The 21,376-nt window shown below is 43.4% G+C and overlaps 1 long non-coding RNA gene across 1 annotated transcript; it reads right to left on the bottom strand.

The window, feature by feature from the left end:
* Nucleotides 1–4,407: 4,407 nt before the first annotated feature.
* LOC122926405 lies at nucleotides 4,408–19,771 on the bottom strand. Its single transcript, XR_006387662.1, has 3 exons — nucleotides 19,599–19,771; nucleotides 19,277–19,459; nucleotides 4,408–5,845 (listed from the first exon to the last, which is right to left on the bottom strand). It is a non-coding gene; the product is annotated as an uncharacterized LOC122926405 (long non-coding RNA).
* Nucleotides 19,772–21,376: the final 1,605 nt, after the last annotated feature.

The raw sequence follows: 21,376 nt of genomic DNA, 5'->3' as shown, positions 1-21,376 counted from the left end.
ATTGTTTCTGACCATGTCCATCCCTTCATGACCACCATGTACCCGTCCTCTGATGGCTACTTCCAGCAGGATAATGCACCATGTCACAAAGCTCGAATCATTTCAAATTGGTTTCTTGAACATGACAATCAGTTCACTGTACTAAAATGGCCCCTACAGTCACCAGATCTCAACCCAATAGAGTATCTTTGGGATGTGGTGGAACGGGAGCTTCGTGTCCTGGATGTGCATCCCTCAAATCTCCATCAACTGCAAGATGCTATCCTATCTATATGGGCCAATATTTCTAAAGAATGCTATCAGCACCTTGTTGAATCAATGCCACGTAGAATTAAGGCAGTTCTGAAGGCAAAAGGGGGTCCAACACCGAATTAGTATGGTGTTCCTAATAATTCTTTAGGTGAGTGTATACAGTATATTATATGTGACGTATTTGCCTAAAATGTATTGTACATTGAAAAGTCCACATTTATATTTGCTCTTTTTTTGGCGATTGTATATGGTGTATGTTTTGGTGTCTTGCAGATGACCAGCTTCCTGTCCTGGATGTGTCGGAGGTGATGTTATACGAGAGGGGTATACAGTGTCCCACCCGTGATCATGGGCACCGCAAACTAGTTTTATTGTTGTTTATTGTCATATATTAAGCCTGTATGATGTACTTCATCTCATGTCATATTCTACCATGTCACTATGTGATTTTCTATATGTGTAAGATCCTTGATACATGCCTAGTTAGGGTACACTACACTAGTTTCTCCACAAGATGTTACAGTGTATATATAGCTTATCCCAGGCCTAGTTAGGCAGTGTCTTGTGAAGTTTAGTCAGTGAGCAGCCATGATGTAGCTGCCTGCTGGAGGGAGGCCTTCTGCCTCTCTGCTCTCTCCCTGTTGGCTCCACAGTCCAGGGTTAAAGCCTACAAGAATCAGCCTAGAGGTGAGAAATCAACTTCTATAGCTCGCTCCTCCGGGGTGACCAGTGACAAGCTGCAAACAGCAAGTATTCAAGGGGATTAGTATATTTTATTCAAATCAAAGGATAGCAAACGGCCATACTCAAAGGCTTACCAGGCACCTTTGCAATTAGGTGTAGGACACAGCTTCCAGCATCCACACCTTCAGTTTAAATCCTGAGGACAGTCAGGTCAACTGTCAGAAAAGCACTGGAAATAGAGGTTCAAGGATTCTGCAAACCACCTTTAATTCAGGTTAGAATAAGACGAGAGTTAATACCAGCCTAAGACCTTTATACTATTTTAGCTTTATATCCTACCCTTGTATGCATGAGAGACTGTATTGCATATCTGGATGTACTAGAGACTGTATTTTATATCTGGATGTACTAAAGACTATATTCCATATCTGGATGTTATAGAGACTGTTTTATACTTGGATGTAACCGTTACCAGGAGCAACATTCAGTAAAAGTTATAAACTGGATTGCACCATCCTTGTCTCAGTCTTCAACCATCAAACCACCATCTGGCCTGTCTCCCTTACACCAGAGTGTGCCCCAGAGAATTCCTGTGCCGTTCTCCTCATCACTTGTGCAGGCCTGCCCAGGGACAACATAACCATGAGTAACCAGAACTGTATTACCCTCGGCCCATCTAATGCTCACACCGTGACCTCACGTATAATTCCCCTGTTGGTCTGGCATACTGCACATGTCAAGCTAAAGTGACTAGCCAAAGATGTGTGGCTAGTAACTTCTCTTCTTTGCTAGGGGAGAAACAATGTTCTTTGTCACACAGCCTCCTGATGCAGTGTGATCTTGTGAGAAGTCACAGTCCATGCAAGATTACACTCCATCAGGAGGTTTAGTGACAAAGAACCAGAGTAAGATGACACCACAGGGAAGAGCCTCACCGATTCAGAGAGGTCTCTTCTCTGTGGCAGCATCCCACTCCGGTCTGAGTGAGACACTGTCCTTGCGAAGGCTTTTGTGCAGCATGGTCTCACTAGAAGTTGCACGATCACACTGCATCAGGAGGCTTTGTGATGGAAAACGTTGAAGCAGGGAGAAGCCTCCCTGAGCAAAGAAGAGAAGTAACTAGCCACACCTCAGACATGAGTGTGTGGTTGGGGGGCACATATTCATAGGTGAAAATATGCCATGCTCAGCAAAGCATGGCCAACTAGAATATATAAATATCTCACTTTTTTGGATCTGAAAATTAGATTGTCCTTATCAATACTAATTAAATTGATGCTAGATGTATAATAGCAATTTATTTTGTACTTCCCACATTGGAAAAATACTGACCTCAGTTTGTTCACTTAAGTTGGAAATCACCCAGTCTTAGGGCTTATTCACACAACTGTATCCATTTTTGCGGAGCGCTAATTGTGGATCCGCAAAACACGGATATAGGATGTGTGCATTCCTCATTTTGCAGATTGAAACATCCTTCTTCATGATAGAAATGCCTGTTCGTGTCTGCAAATACGGACAAGTATAGGGCATGTTCTATCTGGTTTGCAGGTCCATGGAATAAAAATGCGGATGCAGACATTGGTGTGCTGTCTGCATCTTTTGCAGTCCCATTGAAATGAATGGGTCTGTACCCGTTCTGCAAAATTGCAAAACTTATGCAGACAAAAAATAAAGTCGTGTGAATGGGCCCTTAAAGGGGTATTCTAGTTATATGACATTATCCCCTGTCCACAGGATAGGGGATAACATTATCTAATAGATTATTGGGGGTCTGACCACTGGGACCCCCATGATCATGAGAATAGTGGGCTCATACCCTGCCTCCCCACTCTGAATAGAGTGGCTGGTCAAACATGCACAAAGCTGCTCAATTCATTCTATATGGAACTGATAGAGCAGAGAAAACCGCTTGGCAATTTCTGGTACACGTTTAACCATTTACACCATTCATTTAAGACGCCCCTATTCTTTTTTCTGAATGGGGATCCCAGTGATTGGATGCCCACCGATTGAATAGTTATCTAATATAGAGGATAACTTTGTATAAATGGAATACCCCTTTATGACTGAGTGATATTCAGTTGCAGTGAACAAACTGAGGTCAGTATTTTTCCACTGAGGAAAGTACAAAATAAATACCAATTACCGTATACCCCATTTAAGAGTTTATCATATTTCTGTTCAGCAGATTAAAGATAATGCAATGGATGAGACTGTCAGAAGAGCAGCCATCTGCACTTGTCAAATCAGGACTATTCCCTGAAGAAAGGAAAAATGCCTCCACTTCTTCTAGACTAGAGCCTGGGTGCCCAGCACTGTAGACACTAATACAGGGTGGGCCATTTATATAGATACAACTTAATAAAATGGGAATGGTTGGTGATATTAACTTCCTGTTTGTGGCACATTAGTATATGTGAGGGGGGAAACCTTTCAAGATGGGAGGTGACCATGGCGGCCATTTTGAATCCAGCTTTTGTTTTTTCAATAGGAAGAGGGTCATGTGACACATCAAACTTATTGGGAATTTCACAAGAAAAACAATGGTGTGCTTGGTTTTAATGTAACTTAATTCTTTCATGAGTTATTTACAAGTTGTTTCTGACCATTTATAAAATGTGTTCAATGTGCTGCCCGTTGTGCTGGATTGTCAATGCAACCCTCTTCTCCCACTCTTCACACACTGATAGCAACACCGCAGGAGAAATGCTAGCACAGGCTTCCAGTATCCATAGTTTCAGGTGCTGCACATCTCGTATCTTCACAGCATATGCTCTGTATCCTCTTCTGGGTTTCACACTGTTCCTAGGAACTGCTTTTTTTGTTGATTTTACTAAAATATTTGAATCAAGGATATTTTATTGTAAAATGAAGCTAGTCTCCTGGATTGAATCCTAGACAGGTTCAGTTACAGAACAGCTGAAATGTTTAGTTCTGGTTTCTGCTTCACATTATATTCCCATGTTAAGCAAACGGATGATTCATTTCTTAAATGTCATTTTATTAGCATGATGATGAAATAAAGCTGTGCTGTATACAAGTTGCTTATTAATGACTTGTCTAGTATTACGGCTCATTCCCAAACAATAGGAGCTTTTTATAACTGTATGTTGTTAGTTCCGTTATTATTTCTACAAAAAATTTAAGATTTAATTGTCAACTGGGTATGACCATTCCCATTGCCAAAGGGATGTGAACATTGTCTAATTGGGCAGGGACACACCCCAATTGGTAACACCCAGTTGGCAATGTTCATAAACTTTTTAGCAGAAATAAAGTCATAATGATAGATGCTTCAGAATTGTTATGACATGTAGAATACAATTTACAAAAACAAACAAGTTAGGAGAGGTTACAGGTTCTATTTAACCCTTAGAGGACTGTTTTTTTTTATTTTTTATTTCTGCCTTTCCTGAGTCATAACTTTTTCTGTTCACATAGCCATATGAGGGATTGTTTTTTGTAGGACAAGTTCTACTTTCTAATGGCACCGTTTCATATTGCATACAATGTTGTGGGAAGCTGAATTTTTGTTTTGTTTTTATGGCATTCCCCATGTGGTAAAACTGACCTGTGACCTTCATTCTCCAGATCAGTACAATTACAAAGATGCCATATTTATATAGGTTTTCCTTGTGTTTTAATACTGAAAAAAAAATTAACTTTGTAAAAAATTATTTTACCCCCCATAACTTTTTTTATATTTATGTCTATGGAGCTGTGTGAGGACACACCGATTTGTGGGGCATTCTGTACTTTTCATTAATACCATTTTGGGGGAATATACCAATGATAGGCATCGGAGCCTCAAGCAAGCCCCGGCTTATTACTGCAATGTAACAGCTTCCCCGATCTCAGTTGGGGGAGGCTGTTACATGGATCAGATTCCACAGTGACATTTGATCAAGGTATCTAAGGGGTTAAATGTCTGAGATCGCTTTTATGGTTGATTGCAAAGCTTAGCCTCTGCTATTTGAAACAACTTGAGAGCGGACACCATCTTTAAAGTGTTGTGGGGTTAAGATAACCATCACATGCTCAGTGTTTTTCAACAGTATTTGTAAGTCAAAACCAGGAATGGTCAGGAAAAAACTATTGGAAATATTTGTGGCTAGGGATAAGCAAACTTGATGTTTTCATGTTCGGGTTCGGTGTTTGGGTTTAGTGGCAATTCCGTTATCATGGATTATGATGGAATTCTATGATGGAATGCATCATGGAGACCTTTAAGAGGCATTCCGTTTTGCATTCCGTCATAATAGAAGTCTCTGGGCAGCATAGTGGATCGGACGGTGGCAGACATATTTCCATTTTACTGTTTCTCTGTAAGTTCCACTCCTGGTTTTAGCTTCTAACCAAATGCTGACCGTGTGAAAGTGGCCTAAGGGTACATTAACAGAAAGATATCTATCCAATCTGACAAGACAACAACCGTATGATTCATAAGTTTCTGCTGAATACACACAAATAACCTAGGAATTTTGTACATAATGCTGCATGATGAAATTTAGAAATTCTTCCACTACTATCCTCGCTCCCAGATATCAGCTTTTCTTGTGTTTGCTGTGCAGTCTACTAAAAATACAGGCCTCTCACTAGGAAACAGGCAAACAAGTGTCTCTGTATTCCCACTGTTGACATGTTGACCCTATTTAAGGGAATTAACATGGACTCCTTGTTGGGGATAAGATGTTAAGATACAAATTCTTTGGAGGTTTAGGCAGTGAAGTAACCTCTAGAATGACAGTAATGACTTTCATTTTTCTTCTCTCTCATGCTCTATGACAGACACTACAGTTGTAATAAAACAGAGACGCTAAAGGACAGAACAGCTACTTAATGACTGTAACTCGGATGTTGAAACTTAGAAACTTCATAGGCTGTCACTAAGAAAGCCATTAGCCAGCTGGAGAAAAAGAAAGAGAGAATATGTGTGTTAATCCCATTTCAAGCCCAAGATAAAGTACTTCTAATAGTTGGATTAATTAAACATTTTGATATATGGGTGTTGGTTTCTATATGCCTGTGGACTCCTACGTATCTTTTCACATTAGGTGGGATAGTGTCTTTCTGATTCATTCAATAACTATGCCACAATTTCCAGGTTGCCCACTACCTCACCCTTTACTTTGTAGAAGACAATAATATTAAAGGAGTTGTCTATGATTATAAAAAGCATGATTGCTTTCTTCCAAAGAAATAGTAGCACATTTGGTCACAGGTTGCATCTGGTCTTTTACTTCCAGCAGGGTGTTAAAGGGTTAGTCAAGGCAGCAAATAGTGTAAAAAAATTACCTGGTTTTCTGCCACTGATGTACGTGAGCGAATTCTCTGCAACGTGTGAGTAGCAATATATGGTACATGCAATGGAAGATAGTAAACTCGCTTTAATCATTTCCCTAGGGATGCCAGTTGCGTGTAGAATTTTAGTGAGGGAGATGCAATGGATATGCCTTTAGGTAATTTATTAAATGTACCTGAAAAATTATGACAAAAGTCAAAGGAAAATCCTCTCTCCAGCTCTGTGAGACACGTCTGTCAAACAGGAACACAGTATATAGACTCACAAAGGAGTTGGCGTTACAAGATAAATGACAGCCATAGATAACTTCATAAACCAAATATAACAATTGCCACAAGATGTCAGCAAAGCACTACTAAGTATAGTAGCAACAAATGTGACACAGAATACAATGAATTCTGTTTTCAGAAACCATTATCTGAGACAGCACACGCCCCCGTCTGAAATCCTTACTATACGAACTGACATTCAACCTTTCTTGGAATAATCAAATGGATACAATTTTCAGAAGGAGAAATGGCACTAGGATAGTTGTCCAGTAGTCAAGGTTCAGGGTATATATCCAAGGATGAACACCTAAGTTGACTGAATGTTCTTAAAAGGTCCCTTCTGGCTTAACAGATAATTACTTCCCAACAGATAAGAGCAAGGCTAGTATTCCTTACTAAATTCTCTAATTTGGCACCATATTAGCAACCACCACCCCTTAGTATGGCATGACTGTCAATTACTGGTTTTACGTTGGCAATTCTTTGGAATATTTTGCTTGTCGCGTATACATTTCAGTTCCATGTCAAAGAGTGAGGCTCATAACACATGCCACCCACAACAATCAGTGTTAGTGTTCTCAGTATAATAGAACTGTTTAATGTGCCTAACTTAGCAATGGCGTGTACAAGCTTTAGCCATCTTGAGAAGGGTTTGAAGTGCTGAGCTGACAGCCCAAGACAAACTTCTCTTTGAATTTGGTGACAAAGGTACTAACATCAGGACAAATCTCTGGATCATTGTCAGGGTCTTGGAGACTTGAAGACATCTTTAACAGAAGAACCCACTGTCCATGATTTTAATGAACTATTTGTCTTTTATGGACAAGAATATTTTGTTGTCATCTTGTGTAAAACACTGATCTCCCTAAGTTTTCATAATTAGGAGTAGGAATGGCATCTGGTGACTAGATGGGGTTAGAGAGCTTTTCTCTCATAAAAGATGAACGCCTGGCTTAAAATGGGTCTTGTAGCCATTTTAGAACACATAAGGTTTAAAGGAGTTAAAGTGAGAAAGGTTTGTGGCTCTTTTTTAAGCATACATCTACCTCAGTTACCCAGTCCAAATCAAGTCTTTATGCATATGGGGCATCTTCTGAACCATTGCATTGTTGACACACCCTATGGACTCTAAGAATATTTCTTAAGAGTAAGATTAGAATATCAGCATTCATGTCTTTCATCCAGTATAAAGTCACTTTCATTCAACGTTGGTAAGAGTATTTGGGTATTCCCCTTATTGACAAAACAGCATACCCAGTGGCCCTTCTGCTAAAAATCTCTACATGACCAGGGAGGTGAGGTTATATGATGCCCTTTTGGACCAGTCTCTTTCCCACATACTTCATTGCATAAAGAGGTGGTTATAGTTGAATCTCAAACTTGTGGCTCCCTGCCATGTTTTTTGATGGGGATAGATGCTGTTGAAGGTTGTAAGTTTTTGGGAAGTGGAGTAGGATACATAGCTGTAACATATTTGTCACTAGCTTATTCGGTACACTTAATGGCAGCTTTACAGTGCTTTGAAATGTGGATAACACTTGTAACACGCCCCAAGCTCATTGAGAGTATATCTGTGCTCTTGCAAAGTCTTTGCCCTAAGCCCACAACATTCCTTAAGAGGGTATGTTTTTTCATGGATAGGGCTCATGGGGTATTGGATCTTCTATTTAGTGTTGCCAGACTAACCTGTGGTGCACCTGGGACGTGTAATTTTAACCACATTTAAAGGATTAGAAAGTTCTCTAACCCTGAACAATAACACTATGGTCCATCCCATCTCAACCCTGTAGAATGTGCCACCAGACAAGCATCAACTGGGAGTCTGGGTTCATTTTAGAGTTTGATTAATGAGTTACTTCAAATCCCGTATTTTTCATTCTTTCCGTAATCTTCCTAATCCCTTTTTAAAGGTCCGCAAGTATGAAAATATGTCAGTGAATAAAGAGGACTTGTGACCTCTCCTGACATGTCATTTTTAGCAACTAAAAAAGACTGCAGGCATCCTCCACTGTATGCATTTTTGCTGGGGATCGCCATTAGCAACGGGCCACAAGTGCAGGATTTGCTCCCCTGTATATATATATATATATATATATATATGCGCACAAGGTCATATGGCTTTGAGCATTTCCTGCCTGTGTAACACCACACCATTTTTTTTATTTGTTTGTATATAGAGAGGCTTGGAAGTGTATAAACTCAAATTTAAATGAGCCTGTTTTCCATCTATAGGCTACATTTAGGTGCACCTGCTTGGCCTGGGCCATATCCGCCAGTCTTGAGTGGGAGTCGCAGACTCCTCCCTCCTCCAATTGCAAGCATGGTTACATGCTGGAGGTAACTGGTGAGTTGTCTGTGAGTCGGACCTCACGCTCCTGTAATTTGCCCACTGGCCCCTGGTATTGCCCATATGGCACAGGTAAGTGAGTGTTAGGACCCGAGCTACTTGAGAAACCTTGGCACGGTGCTCGGGCTCAGACATGTCCTCCACAGTAGGATATATTGGCTAATCTCTCAATTTTAGCATAAGTTTGAGGGTTTAGGAAGACCGAAGCGTGCACCTGTCTTTGCTATTATTATTATTATTATTATTATCATTATTATTATTTTGCTATATTGGTTATCACATCCACATAATTGCTATCTTGTGTAGGATGTTTATTGTGGTACTTGTGGTCCGCTGCAGGCATCCTCCACCGTATGCATTTTTGCTGGGGATCGCCATTAGCAACGGGCCACAAGTGCAGGATTTGCTCCCCTGTGTGTATATATATATATATATATATATATGCACAACTGCATATGAGTTTGAGCACTTCATGCCTGTTTAATACCACACCATTCTTTTCAGTTTGTATATAAAGATGCCTGGAGGTGTATAAACGCCAATTTAAAAGAGCCTGTTTTCCATCTACAGGCTACATTTAGGTGCACCTGCGAGGCCTGGGCCATACCAGCCAGTCTTGAGTGGGTCTTGCAGACTCCTCCCTCCTCCCATTGCTAGCATGGTTACATGCTGGAGGTAACTAGTGAGTTGTCTGTTAGACAGACCTCACGCTCCTGTAATTCGCCCACTGGCCCCTGGTATTGCCGATACGGCACAGGTAAGTGAGTGATAGGACCTGAGCTACTTGAGAAACTTGGCGCAGTGCTCGGGCTCAGACATGTCCTCCACAGTAGGATATGTTGGCTAATCTCTCAATTTTAACATCAGTTTGAGGGTTTAGGAAGACCGCAGAGTGCATCTGTCTTTGCTAATATTATTTTGCTATATTGGTTATCACATCCACATAATTTCTATATTGTGTAGGATGTTTATTGTGGTACTTGTGGTTCGCTGCAGGTATCCTCCACTGTATGCATTTTTGCTGGGGATCGCCATTAGCAACGGGCCACAAGTGCAGGGTTTGCTCCCCTGTATATATATATATGCACAACTACATATGGGTTTGAGCACTTCCTTCCTGTGTAACACCACACTATTCTTTTTATTTGTTTGTATATAGAGAGGCTTGGAGGTGTATAAACTCCAATTTAAATCTGCCTGTTTTCGATCTACAGGCTACATTTAGGTGCACCTGCAAGGCCTGGGCCATATCAGCCAGTCTTGAGTGGGACTTGCAGACTTCTCCCTCCTCCCATTGCAAGCATGGTTACATGCTGCGGTAACTGGTGAGTTGTCTGTTAGACAGACCTCACGCTCCTGTAATTTTTCCACTGGCCCCTGGTATTGTCCACATGGCACAGGTAAGTTAGTGTTAGGACCCAAGCTACTTGAGAAACCTTGGCACGGTGCTCGGGCTCAGGCATGTCCTCCACAGTAGGATATATTGACTAATCTCTCAATTTTAACAACAGTTTGAGGGTTTAATAAAACTACTCCACACAAAGGTCTGAGCATTGCATGGTTATGGAGATCAGACACTAGCAGATCGCTAGTGTCTGAAAGCTAATTCGGTCAAAATGAGGTAGTAGAAACCCTTTGAGCCACTTTTCTGGAATGAATAACTTTCACAGATGCAGTGTGGTTGGGAAACTCCACACCGAGCACAGAAGGAAAGGAGACAGGAACTAGGTGTCACTACCAGAGCTTTGAGACGTTCTCACAGCTCTGTGTCTCCACCCCTGTGATGATGTCACTTAGAGTTTGGAGGTGTTCTCACTGTTCTGTTTCTCCGCCCCTGTTGTGAGGTCTTTACTCCCAGCTGTCTCTCCTGATTTCCCTGCCTTTAAATCACCCCTCCTCCTATTGCAGGGCGTGGATTATATTTCTCTTTTCAGTTGTAGCGCTGCCTTGAGTATCTTCACTTCTTTAGCTACTAGTTCCCTGGACCTGTGTTCTGCTGCTGCAAGCACTCCGGATATTGCCAGCGGCCCTTGGATCCGTCTTCTCTGCGGTTGCAGCTTCATCAGCTAAGTGTGCAGACTTTGTTGTGTACCTCGTGATTTCCTGACTGGATCTGAGGTGGCCCCGGTTCCCTCCATATTCTGAGCAGGGCATCGGTGGCCGTGCCCCTTCCACTATTGTAGGGGTTACGGGGCTCATCAGTCTAAGGTACGCGGGCATGCCTCGTTCCACCATTTGGATCCGGGCATGTGCTTTAGCAGCATAGGGAGAGTGTTGAGGGTCTGACAGGGGTCACCCTTTCTCTTCCCTAGTTTGGGGTCCGGTCAGTAGCTCTTCCTACTGTGTATGCTCTGGTTACCCTTAAACAGCCGTGACATTATAATCCACCAAAACCGTCCTTGTTGACATGGATCCGCTTTCTGACCTGGTTGACCGCATGCAGGGTCTTTCTTTGGAAGTAGCGGATCTCCGTCAATCTCTGACTCACCTACAAGCATTGGGCTCTGCTCCGGCTCATGGAGTCTGTTGCGAGCCAAAGGTCTCACTTCCAGAAACGTTCTCCGGGGGCAGTGAGAATTTTGTTCGCTTCAGAGAGGCATGTAAACTCCATTTTTGTTTGTGTCCCCACTCCTCTGGTAATGAGGAACAGAGGGTGAGGATTGTCATCTCCCTGCTCAGAGGTAATGCTCAGACTTGGGCTTTTTCGCTGCCATCAGGGGATCCTTCACTTCGATCCGTGGAAAGGTTTTTTGTGGCCTTGGGGCAGATATATGATGACCCGGATCGTGTTGCTCTGGCAGAATCGAACTTACGTGTTCTATGCCAGAACAAACTGTCTGCGGAGCTTTATTGTTCTGAATTTCGGAGATGGGCAGCTGATTCAGGCTGGAATGATGCTGCACTCCGAAGTCAGTTCTGTCATGGTCTCTCAGAGGATTTGAAAGATGCCTTTGCTTTCCATGAGAGACCAACATCCTTAGAGTCTGCCATGTCATTAGCGGTACGCCTTGACAGGCGTCTAAGAGAAAGAAACAAGACCTCTCCGTCCAGCCATTGTCAGTCTAGGGGCAATGGTGCGGACACATTCAGTATGCAGGGGTCTCATCCTGTCTCGCTCCCTTCTGAGGAGGAGCCCATGCAGCTAGGCCGACTTGCCCCTGATAAAAGAGGATTTAGTCCTCAGAATATGGTGTGTTTTTGTTGTGGGGGCATAGGTCATTTGGCAAATGTTTGTCCGTCTAGGAGATTCCTGACCTGTTCTAAGAGCGATAATAAGAGAAAAACCTCAAGAGGTAGATCATCAAGTTCTGCTTCATCTGCTACTTTGGGCAAAGTTGATGTGGGAATTGATGCTTTTCCTTTGACCTGCAGTTCCCGTTTTCTCCTGTCTGCCAGGGTGGCGCTAGAGAGCAAAGTCATTCCTTGTGAGATTTTTGTCGATAGTGGAGCGGCCGTCAATCTTATTGACACTCAATTTGTAGCCTTGCATGGTTTTCAGGTTTGTACATTAGAAAAGGATATACCTGTTTTTGCTATTGACTCTGCCCCACTCTCGCAGAGATCTCTGAAAGGCATTGTTCACAATATCCGGCTAGCTGTAGGTGACACTCATGTGGAGGAGATATCTTGTTTTGTCCTTAACGGATTGCCTTCTCCTCTAGTTTTGGGGCTACCCTGGCTCACTAGACATAACCCCACTATTGATTGGCAAGGAAGGCAAATAAATGAGTGGAGTGACTTTTGTAGAGAGAATTGTCTCACAGCCACTCTTGCAGAGGTGTCTACTAAAACTCTGCCATCATTTCTCTCTGATTTCTCGGATGTGTTTTCCGAGAGCGGTGTTCGGGAGCTACCTCCTCACCGGGAGTTTGACTGTCCCATTAACCTCATTCCCGGCGCCAAGCTGCCAAAGGCACGCCTCTACAATCTCTCACAACCGGAAAGACTCGCAATGCGAACCTATATCTCCGAGAGTCTCGAGAAGGGGCATATTCGTCCCTCAAAGTCGCCTGTTGCCGCGGGTTTTTTTTTTGTTAAAAAAAAAGATGGCTCTCTGAGACCTTGCTTAGATTTTAGGGAGCTGAACCGTATCACGATTCGCGATCCCTATCCCCTTCCTCTAATCCCGGACCTGTTCAACCAAATTGTTGGGGCCAAGGTGTTTTCCAAATTGGATCTGAGAGGCGCGTACAACCTGGTCAGGGTCAGAGAGGGGGATGAATGGAAAACGGCCTTTAATACCCCTAATGGGCATTTTGAGAATCTCGTTATGCCTTTCGGCCTGATGAATGCTCCGGCCGTCTTTCAGCATTTTGTTAATAGTATTTTCTATCATTTAATGGGGAAATTTGTATTGGTGTATCTTGATGATATTTTGATTTTTTCCCCTGATGTTCAGACCCATCAGGATCATCTTTTTCAGGTCCTGCAGATACTGCGGGAAAATAAACTGTATGCCAAGCTGGAGAAATGTCTTTTTATGGTATCGGAGATTCAATTTCTGGGTTTTCTCCTCTCTGCTTCTGGTTTTCGCATGGATCCGGAGAAGGTCCGTGCTGTGCTGGAGTGGGAGCTTCCTGAAAATCAGAAGGCATTGATGTGCTTTCTGGGTTTTGCTAACTACTACAGAAAGTTCATTTTGAATTATTCCTCTATTGTCAAACCCCTTACTGACATGACAAAAAAGGGGACGGATTTTTCCTCTTGGTCGGAGGAGGCGCTTGCAGCCTTTTCTAAGATTAAAGAGAGTTTTGCGTCTGCTCCCATCTTGGTGCATCCCGATGTTTCCTTACCTTTTATTGTTGAGGTGGATGCTTCCGAGGTGGGTGTGGGTGCAGTTTTGTCCCAGGGCCCCTCTCCTGCCAAATGGCGACCTTGTGCCTTTTTCTCTAGAAAACTCTCCCCGGCAGAGAGAAACTATGATGTGGGAGATAGGGAGTTGTTGGCCATCAAGTTGGCTTTCGAGGAATGGCGCCATTGGTTGGAGGGGGCCAGGCACCCTATCACCGTTTTTACCGACCATAAGAATCTGGCGTACTTGGAGTCGGCCAGGCGTATGAATCCGAGACAGGCCAGATGGTCTCTGTTCTTCTCCAGATTCAATTTTGTTGTTACTTTCCGCCCTGGGATCAAGAATGTGAAGGCTGATGCTCTCTCTCGCTGTTTTCCAGGGAGGAGGAAACTCCGAGGACCCGGGTCCCATTTTGGCGGAAGGGGTAGTTGTTTCTGCTCTATATTCCGATTTGGAGGCCGAGGTCCAGGCTGCCCAGTCTGAGGCACCTGCCCGTTGTCCCTCCGGGAAGTTGTTCGTGCCTCCTGAGCTACGTCACAAACTCTTTAAGGAACATCATGATACAGTTCTTGCTGGTCACCCCGGGAGTAGAGCCACTGGTAGATCTCATTGCTCGGAGATTTTGGTGGCCGGCTCTTCGTAAGTCTGTGGAGGGTTTTGTGGCGGCTTGTGAGACGTGCGCTCGCGCTAAGGTCCCTCGTTCACGACCTTCAGGTTCCCTTCTCCCGTTACCCATACCTTCCCGTCCTTGGACACACCTGTCCATGGACTTTATCACGGATCTTCCTCGTTCCTCGGGGAAGTCGGTGATCCTGGTGGTCGTGGACCGTTTTAGCAAGATGGCTCATTTCGTTCCTTTCCTGGTTTACCCAATGCTAAAACGTTGGCGCAAGCTTTTGTCGATCATATTGTTAAATTGCACGGCATTCCCTCTGAGATTGTTTCCGATAGAGGCACGCAGTTTGTGTCCAGGTTCTGGAAGGCTTTCTGTTCTCGCCTGGGGGTTCGGCTGTCCTTCTCTTCTGCTTTTCACCCGCAGTCGAATGGTCAGACTGAGCGCCTCAATCAGAATCTGGAGACATATTTGCGCTGTTTTGTGGCAGAGAACCAGGAGGATTGGTGTTCATTTCTCCCTCTTGCTGAGTTTGCTTTGAACAACCGTCGTCAGGAATCTTCTGATAAGTCACCATTTTTTGGTGCATATGGGTTCCATCCGCAGTTTGGGACATTCTCGGGAGGGGCTCTTTCTGGTTTACCTGAGGAGGAGAGATTTTCCTCGTCTTTGTCTACCATTTGGCAAAAGATTCAGAGTAATCTCAGAAAGATGAGTGAGAAGTATAAGCGTGTGGCTGATAAGAGACGTGTGCCTGGTCCGGACCTGAATGTGGGTGATCTGGTGTGGTTGTCTACAAGAAATATTAAACTGAAGGTTCCCTCCTGGAAATTGGGTCCCAAGTTTATTGGGCCTTATAAAATTTTGTCAGTCATCAATCCTGTTGCCTTCCGCCTTGATCTTCCACGGGTTTGGAAGATACATAATGTATTTCACAGATCTCTCTTAAAACCATATGTCCAGCCCACGGTACCCTCCTCTTTGCCTCCTCCTCCGATTTTGGTTGATGGCAATCTGGAGTTTGAGGTTTCCAGAATTGTGGACTCTCGCATTGTCCGCGGTTCTCTTCAGTACCTCGTTCATTGGAAGGGTTATGGTCCTGAGGAGAGGATGTGGGTTCCGATGTCGGACATTAAAGCCACTCGCCTTATCAGGGCATTTCATAGGGCTCATCCTGGGAAGGTGGGTCCTGGGTGTCCGGAGTCCACCCGTAGAGGGGGGGGTACTGTCACTACCAGAGCTTTGAGACGTTCTCACAGCTCTGTGTCTCCACCCCTGTGATGATGTCACTTAGAGTTTGGAGGTGTTCTCACTGTTCTGTTTCTCCGCCCCTGTTGTGAGGTCTTTACTCCCAGCTGTCTCTCCTGATTTCCCTGCCTTTAAATCACCCCTCCTCCTATTGCAGGGCGTGGATTATATTTCTCTTTTCAGTTGTAGCGCTGCCTTGAGTATCTTCACTTCTTTAGCTACTAGTTCCCTGGACCTGTGTTCTGCTGCTGCAAGCACTCCGGATATTGCCAGCGGCCCTTGGATCCGTCTTCTCTGCGGTTGCAGCTTCATCAGCTAAGTGTGCAGACTTTGTTGTGTACCTCGTGATTTCCTGACTGGATCTGAGGTGGCCCCGGTTCCCTCCATATTCTGAGCAGGGCATCGGTGGCCGTGCCCCTTCCACTATTGTAGGGGTTACAGGGCTCATCAGTCTAAGGTACGCGGGCATGCCTCGTTCCACCATTTGGATCCGGGCATGTGCTTTAGCAGCATAGGGAGAGTGTTGAGGGTCTGACAGGGGTCACCCTTTCTCTTCCCTAGTTTGGGGTCCGGTCAGTAGCTCTTCCTACTGTGTATGCTCTGGTTACCCTTAAACAGCCGTGACACTAGGACTGGAAAGTAGGGAAAAGGAGAAGGTCACCTCCTAGAACAACCCTAATCCAAGTCCTGACTACCTATCAGTCTGAACTGACCTTGATGGTGGGAAAGTTCATGCACAGGAACCTAGAGCCCTAAAACTCCCTGTAGGTCCCTATAATAGTGACAGAACTTGAGACAACCTATTCTTTCAACAAAAGGATGAACAGGAGTCTCCCTCAGGCATAAATACAAAAGACAGGGAAATACAACAAACTAAATACAAATAGGGAAGACGACACTTAACTTCACATGGAGCAAAGGCAGCGCCAGGAGCTCAACCGTAGATCCAACAACCAGCTAGCCCAGAGTCCAGAAACTGAAGCTATAAACCGCACCCCCAGAAGGGGTAAGCAGTAATAAATAGGGGAAGTTAAATGACCAAACCAACAACACCTGGAAGAGGTGTGGTCATGACGAAAACAACACAGACACAAATGAGCCACAAGGAACCAGTCAGATTTTTTTACACAAAATTTGCAATTTCTGTTTACAATTTTCAGCTGCTTAGTGTAAGGGGTCAAATATTGATGGCCTATTCTCAGGATAGTATCATCAATAACTGGTGATTGGCAACCATATGTAAATACAGTGTTTACTGTTTTATTGCCGCTGTCCAAATTTTTCAAAGTTTCGGGAAATCAGTGCATTTGGGAATCATCAGTAGTGATTGGTCCATAGGACAAACTACTAAACCATTATCTGTAGCCTGTACCTTATTACATTCAATATGGCCGCTCTCATGGTGAGACTCTGCTTGTGATGTCATCATTAGAATCCTGGCAGATGACTCACTCACTTGTGGTGTCATAATGGGCACCGTGACTCATTTATTTATGACTTATTAATCGTGGGTGGGTATAAATTGAGGTGATGCACTGACCACAGCCTCAGTCTCCCATGGTGGCTCTCACCATCAGGGGGCCTCTGACGAGCAGCGTAGGAACAGATTAGGTAAGTTTGGCCACTTTTCTCCTCATGTGTTTGGGAATTGTTTTGCTGATCTTTATTTTTTTTTCTTTTCTATACAATGTGAGAACTACGTGTGACCCTCTCTGGCCCCCGAAAATCTGCCTGAGGTGCGACACTCAACCTCCTCCAATGGAAGAATCCCAAGAAAAAGTGAAGAAGGAGCCTCCTCCTCCCTTAAAGGGCCAGAGCCACAGAAATCCAAGACCATTTTATAACAAATAAAGGTTTTTGTGCATGTTTATTTAACAAAATATGATTGTGGTTTTTTTTCTTGAATACTAAATTGCACAATTTTTCCTGTGCCCCTGTTTTTTTTAAAATACGAATCCTAGGGTTGTATTGAATGGGTACAGGTATATTCCCATTTGGGACATTTATGGCATACTGCTAGGATATGCAATAAATGTCAGATAGGTCGGGTCACACCTCTGGGACATTCCCTGATGTGAACAAAGAGCATCCTGCACATGCACAGTGTCCTCTCCATTCATAGCTATGGGACTTCAAAAAATTGACAGGCAGGTGTGCCGTGTATCTAATTCCATCATGTGTGATACTGTCTGCTGAGCTGCTGTATCTAATCCTGTCATATGTGATACGTCTGCTGAGCTGTGTATCTAATTGTCTTCCAGAGTGCGCTCATAAGTAATGGTGCCCCCATTAGTTATATTGCCCCTTGTAGTGCCCCCAGTATTTACAATATCCCCTGTAGTGTCCCCAGTATTTATAATGCTCCCTGTAGTACCCCCGATAGATATACTGTCTATTGTAGAGCCCCTAGTATTTATCATGCCCACCTGTAGTGACCCCAATAGTTACAATGCCGCTACTTAGCACTCCCTAACTGAGCTCGGGGCGGATCCTGGATCCCCACGCACAGTCCTGCAAAGGGCTAAGCCAGGATTATTAACCCTTGCCTTCCATTATTAATCCTGTGCCAGGCAGGTGACAGGCAGGTGTGCCGTGTATCTAATTCCATCATGTGTGATACTGTCTGCTGAGCTGCTGTATCTAATCCTGTCATATGTGATACGTCTGCTAAACTGTGTATCTAATTGTCTTCCAGAGTGCGCTCATAAGTAATGGTGCCCCCATTAGTTATATTGCCCCTTGTAGTGCCCCCAGTATTTACAATATCCCCTGTAGTGTCCCCAGTATTTATAATGCTCCCTGTAGTACCCCCGATAGATATACTGTCTATTGTAGAGCCCCTAGTATTTATCATGCCCACCTGTAGTGACCCCAATAGTTACAATGCCGCTACTTAGCACTCCCTAACTGAGCTCGGGGCGGATCCTGGATCCCCACGCACAGTCCTGCAAAGGGCTAAGCCAGGATTATTAACCCTTGCCTTCCATTATTAATCCTGTGCCAGCCATACCTGGCTATGCTGGGTGCAATACTTGTCATAACCATGTATACCATAACATTAAATAACATATTAAAGAACAAACTATTTGCAGATACCCCCACTCTGGGTTACTACAAGGACCAAGTGATTACTCATTTTCTGTAGCCTGCATCTTATTACATTCAATATGGCTGCTCTCATGATGAGACTCTGCTTGTGATGTCATGACAATGTCATCAATAGAATCCTATATAGGTTAAATCCACGGCACTCCAAAAGTTTTTTTGCAAAATAAAGTTTCACATTTTAATTTTCAGTATACAGAATATCGTTCATGTACATCCAGTGCAATTCATAGTGCAATTCATTTATAAATAGTAAGTATGTGCCATATCAGAAAATTCCCGGACGTTTCGGTCTGTACGACCTTCTTCAGCGGGCTCTGTAGGCAGGGTCAGGAGGCTGGCGCTGGATGTCTTGGAAACAGGGTCAGGAAGCTGGCGCTGGAAACTTTTGGAGTGCCGTGGATTTAACCTATATTGTCTAAACCACTCTCACAGGCACCCACACTGGATCGAAGGTGTGCGGAGTACAAAATTATCTAATCAATAGAATCCTGGCAGCAGTGTTCCCTCTAAGCTTTGGCAGCTGCTGAGCGAGGTCGGCATAGAGCTGAACAATGCTTAGTCATAGGTGGGCAATATGAAAATCAAAAGTGAGCTAATTGTCACATCAGTCAAACATCGAATCTAGTGTACTAAGACAAGATGAAGGTACTCTGCTTACCATCTAAATTAAAACTTTTTATTCTTCTTATGTCATTAAATGTCAATCATCTGCTTAATTCCTTTTGCAAGTATATCATGTAGGTAACACCAAATGACCAATATATAGCATCTTAAATGTTGGTATCAAAGAACTTGTTTGTAAGCCAATCTTATACGCTTGTTTAATTTGGGAGAAGTAAGCCTAGTGGAAGAAAAGAGATATACTTGTAATGCAAATCAACAAGTGGTCTCACAACAAGCAAAACATCAAGAAACTATAGCCTCTTAATCTACTTACCAATCCACATGAAGCACCCATCTTGTATTTGTCACTAACTTACCTGTCTGGGCTCCAGCACTGAGATCTCCAGCTTTTGGCGTGACCGTGCCGGGAGAGATGTACTGCGAAGCAATTCCCCCTGGTGATGTGACAGCATCCCTGGCAACAAGATGCAATGCTCTGTTTCTCTCAACAGCAGGCGTGTGCTAGAGGAAAACTAGCAGTGCTTGATTACTTATCTGTTCTGTTCCTGTGTGCTGTGTCTGACTAACGGAGCACTGAGTCATGGACCTATCAGGTTCTGATCATGTTACTCTGTGCTCTATTTAAATCCCTTGCTGACAATTCACCCTTGCCAGTTATAGGTTTACTCCCTTGTTGTGCTCCTGGTTCTGTCTGTGGGTGTTTTAGATTGTTTTGTATATTAACCTCAGCTTGCCTCTGACCTTCCTCTGTCTTGTGATTTTTTTTACCATGATACCCATCTGTTTCTGACTTTGGCTTGGCTATTTTGATTACTCTATGTCCTCTGATTTTGTACTATATTGTTCTCACAGTTTTGACCCATTCCATCTGCCGGTCAGGAGCAAAGCTCCAGCACCAACAAAGGCTGGTGGACAATGGAACTCAACCTACAGGCCACAGGCAATATAAACCAAGTGGCCACACCCAGAACACACCTAAATCCACACCAGCCAGAAAATTAACCCCTCCGGCACCAGACAGGGAAAAACCCAGGGTAAAGGAGGAGCCACCTACATTCTGCAACAACCACACGTTGCCGCTGGCAACAGCATGCACGGCAACTGTGTCACTTTGAACACAACAGAGGCCATGACACTAGAGCAGCATCCAGACTTGTAGTTCCCCCTCCGGGGAACCCTGACACCCCCTTCTGGAGGCACACCACACAGGGAACATGTCTAGCAAACATGCTGGACTAAAGACACCAACAGACCAGACATGTAACAACCACTAGACAAGACAACAACCACCTGTTGCCACTGGCAACAGCATGCACGCCAACCATGTCACAGCGAACACAACAGAGACCGTGACAGTTACGGTCTTCTTGATCATTATGTTTATATGGAAAACACTCTTCAGAGTAACTTGAAACAAGTGTTGCAGTTTCCTGATAACCATTTTAATAATGTAATGTACCACTGAAGGTAGAGATATCAAAAATTCTCCACTCCATCAGCTCATTTTCTGGAAAACAACATTCCAAATGTAGAAATAAGTGTTCCACAAACCTAATAAATGGAGCCCTTTTGACTTCATTTTTATTATCTTGTATTATTTTACACATTTGCTTACTCCAATGTATTGACTCTCAAGAACTGTGAACGTAGCTTACTTATTTTTGCCTTAATGTATTGGTATGCATTGAGAGTAGTAAGATTGTTTGTTTGTTTTTTTTTAAAACAACATCAGAAAAAACATACAGAGCAACACAGAGCGGGTCTAACATTTTCTTCAGACAGTAGTTGGCAATTGGATTGTTGTGGTTCTCTACTTGTTTTTTTGCAAATATCGACAAAACAGCGATTTTTATTTTTTTGAGAGCCCAATTTTTTAAACTTCAAATATATAGGAAGGTACATTGTTATTTACTTCATAAGGGTATTCCTAACCATCTGAACATACCTTTCTCAATCCTCGACACTACATCTTCTTTCACTCCACAACGTTTTACCCTATAAGACGCACATAGGTTATAGAGGAGGACAATATGGAAAAAAATATTTTTCATTACACCTCAGGTCAGACCACTAATCAGAACCTCAATGTTTGAAATCTCTTTTTATTAGACAAGCAAAGAAATATCACCAAATC

Source organism: Bufo gargarizans, chromosome 2 (assembly GCF_014858855.1).
Source record: "Bufo gargarizans isolate SCDJY-AF-19 chromosome 2, ASM1485885v1, whole genome shotgun sequence".
NCBI classification, from domain to species: domain Eukaryota; kingdom Metazoa; phylum Chordata; class Amphibia; order Anura; family Bufonidae; genus Bufo; species Bufo gargarizans.
This window is presented reverse-complemented; position numbering and strand designations above follow the sequence as displayed.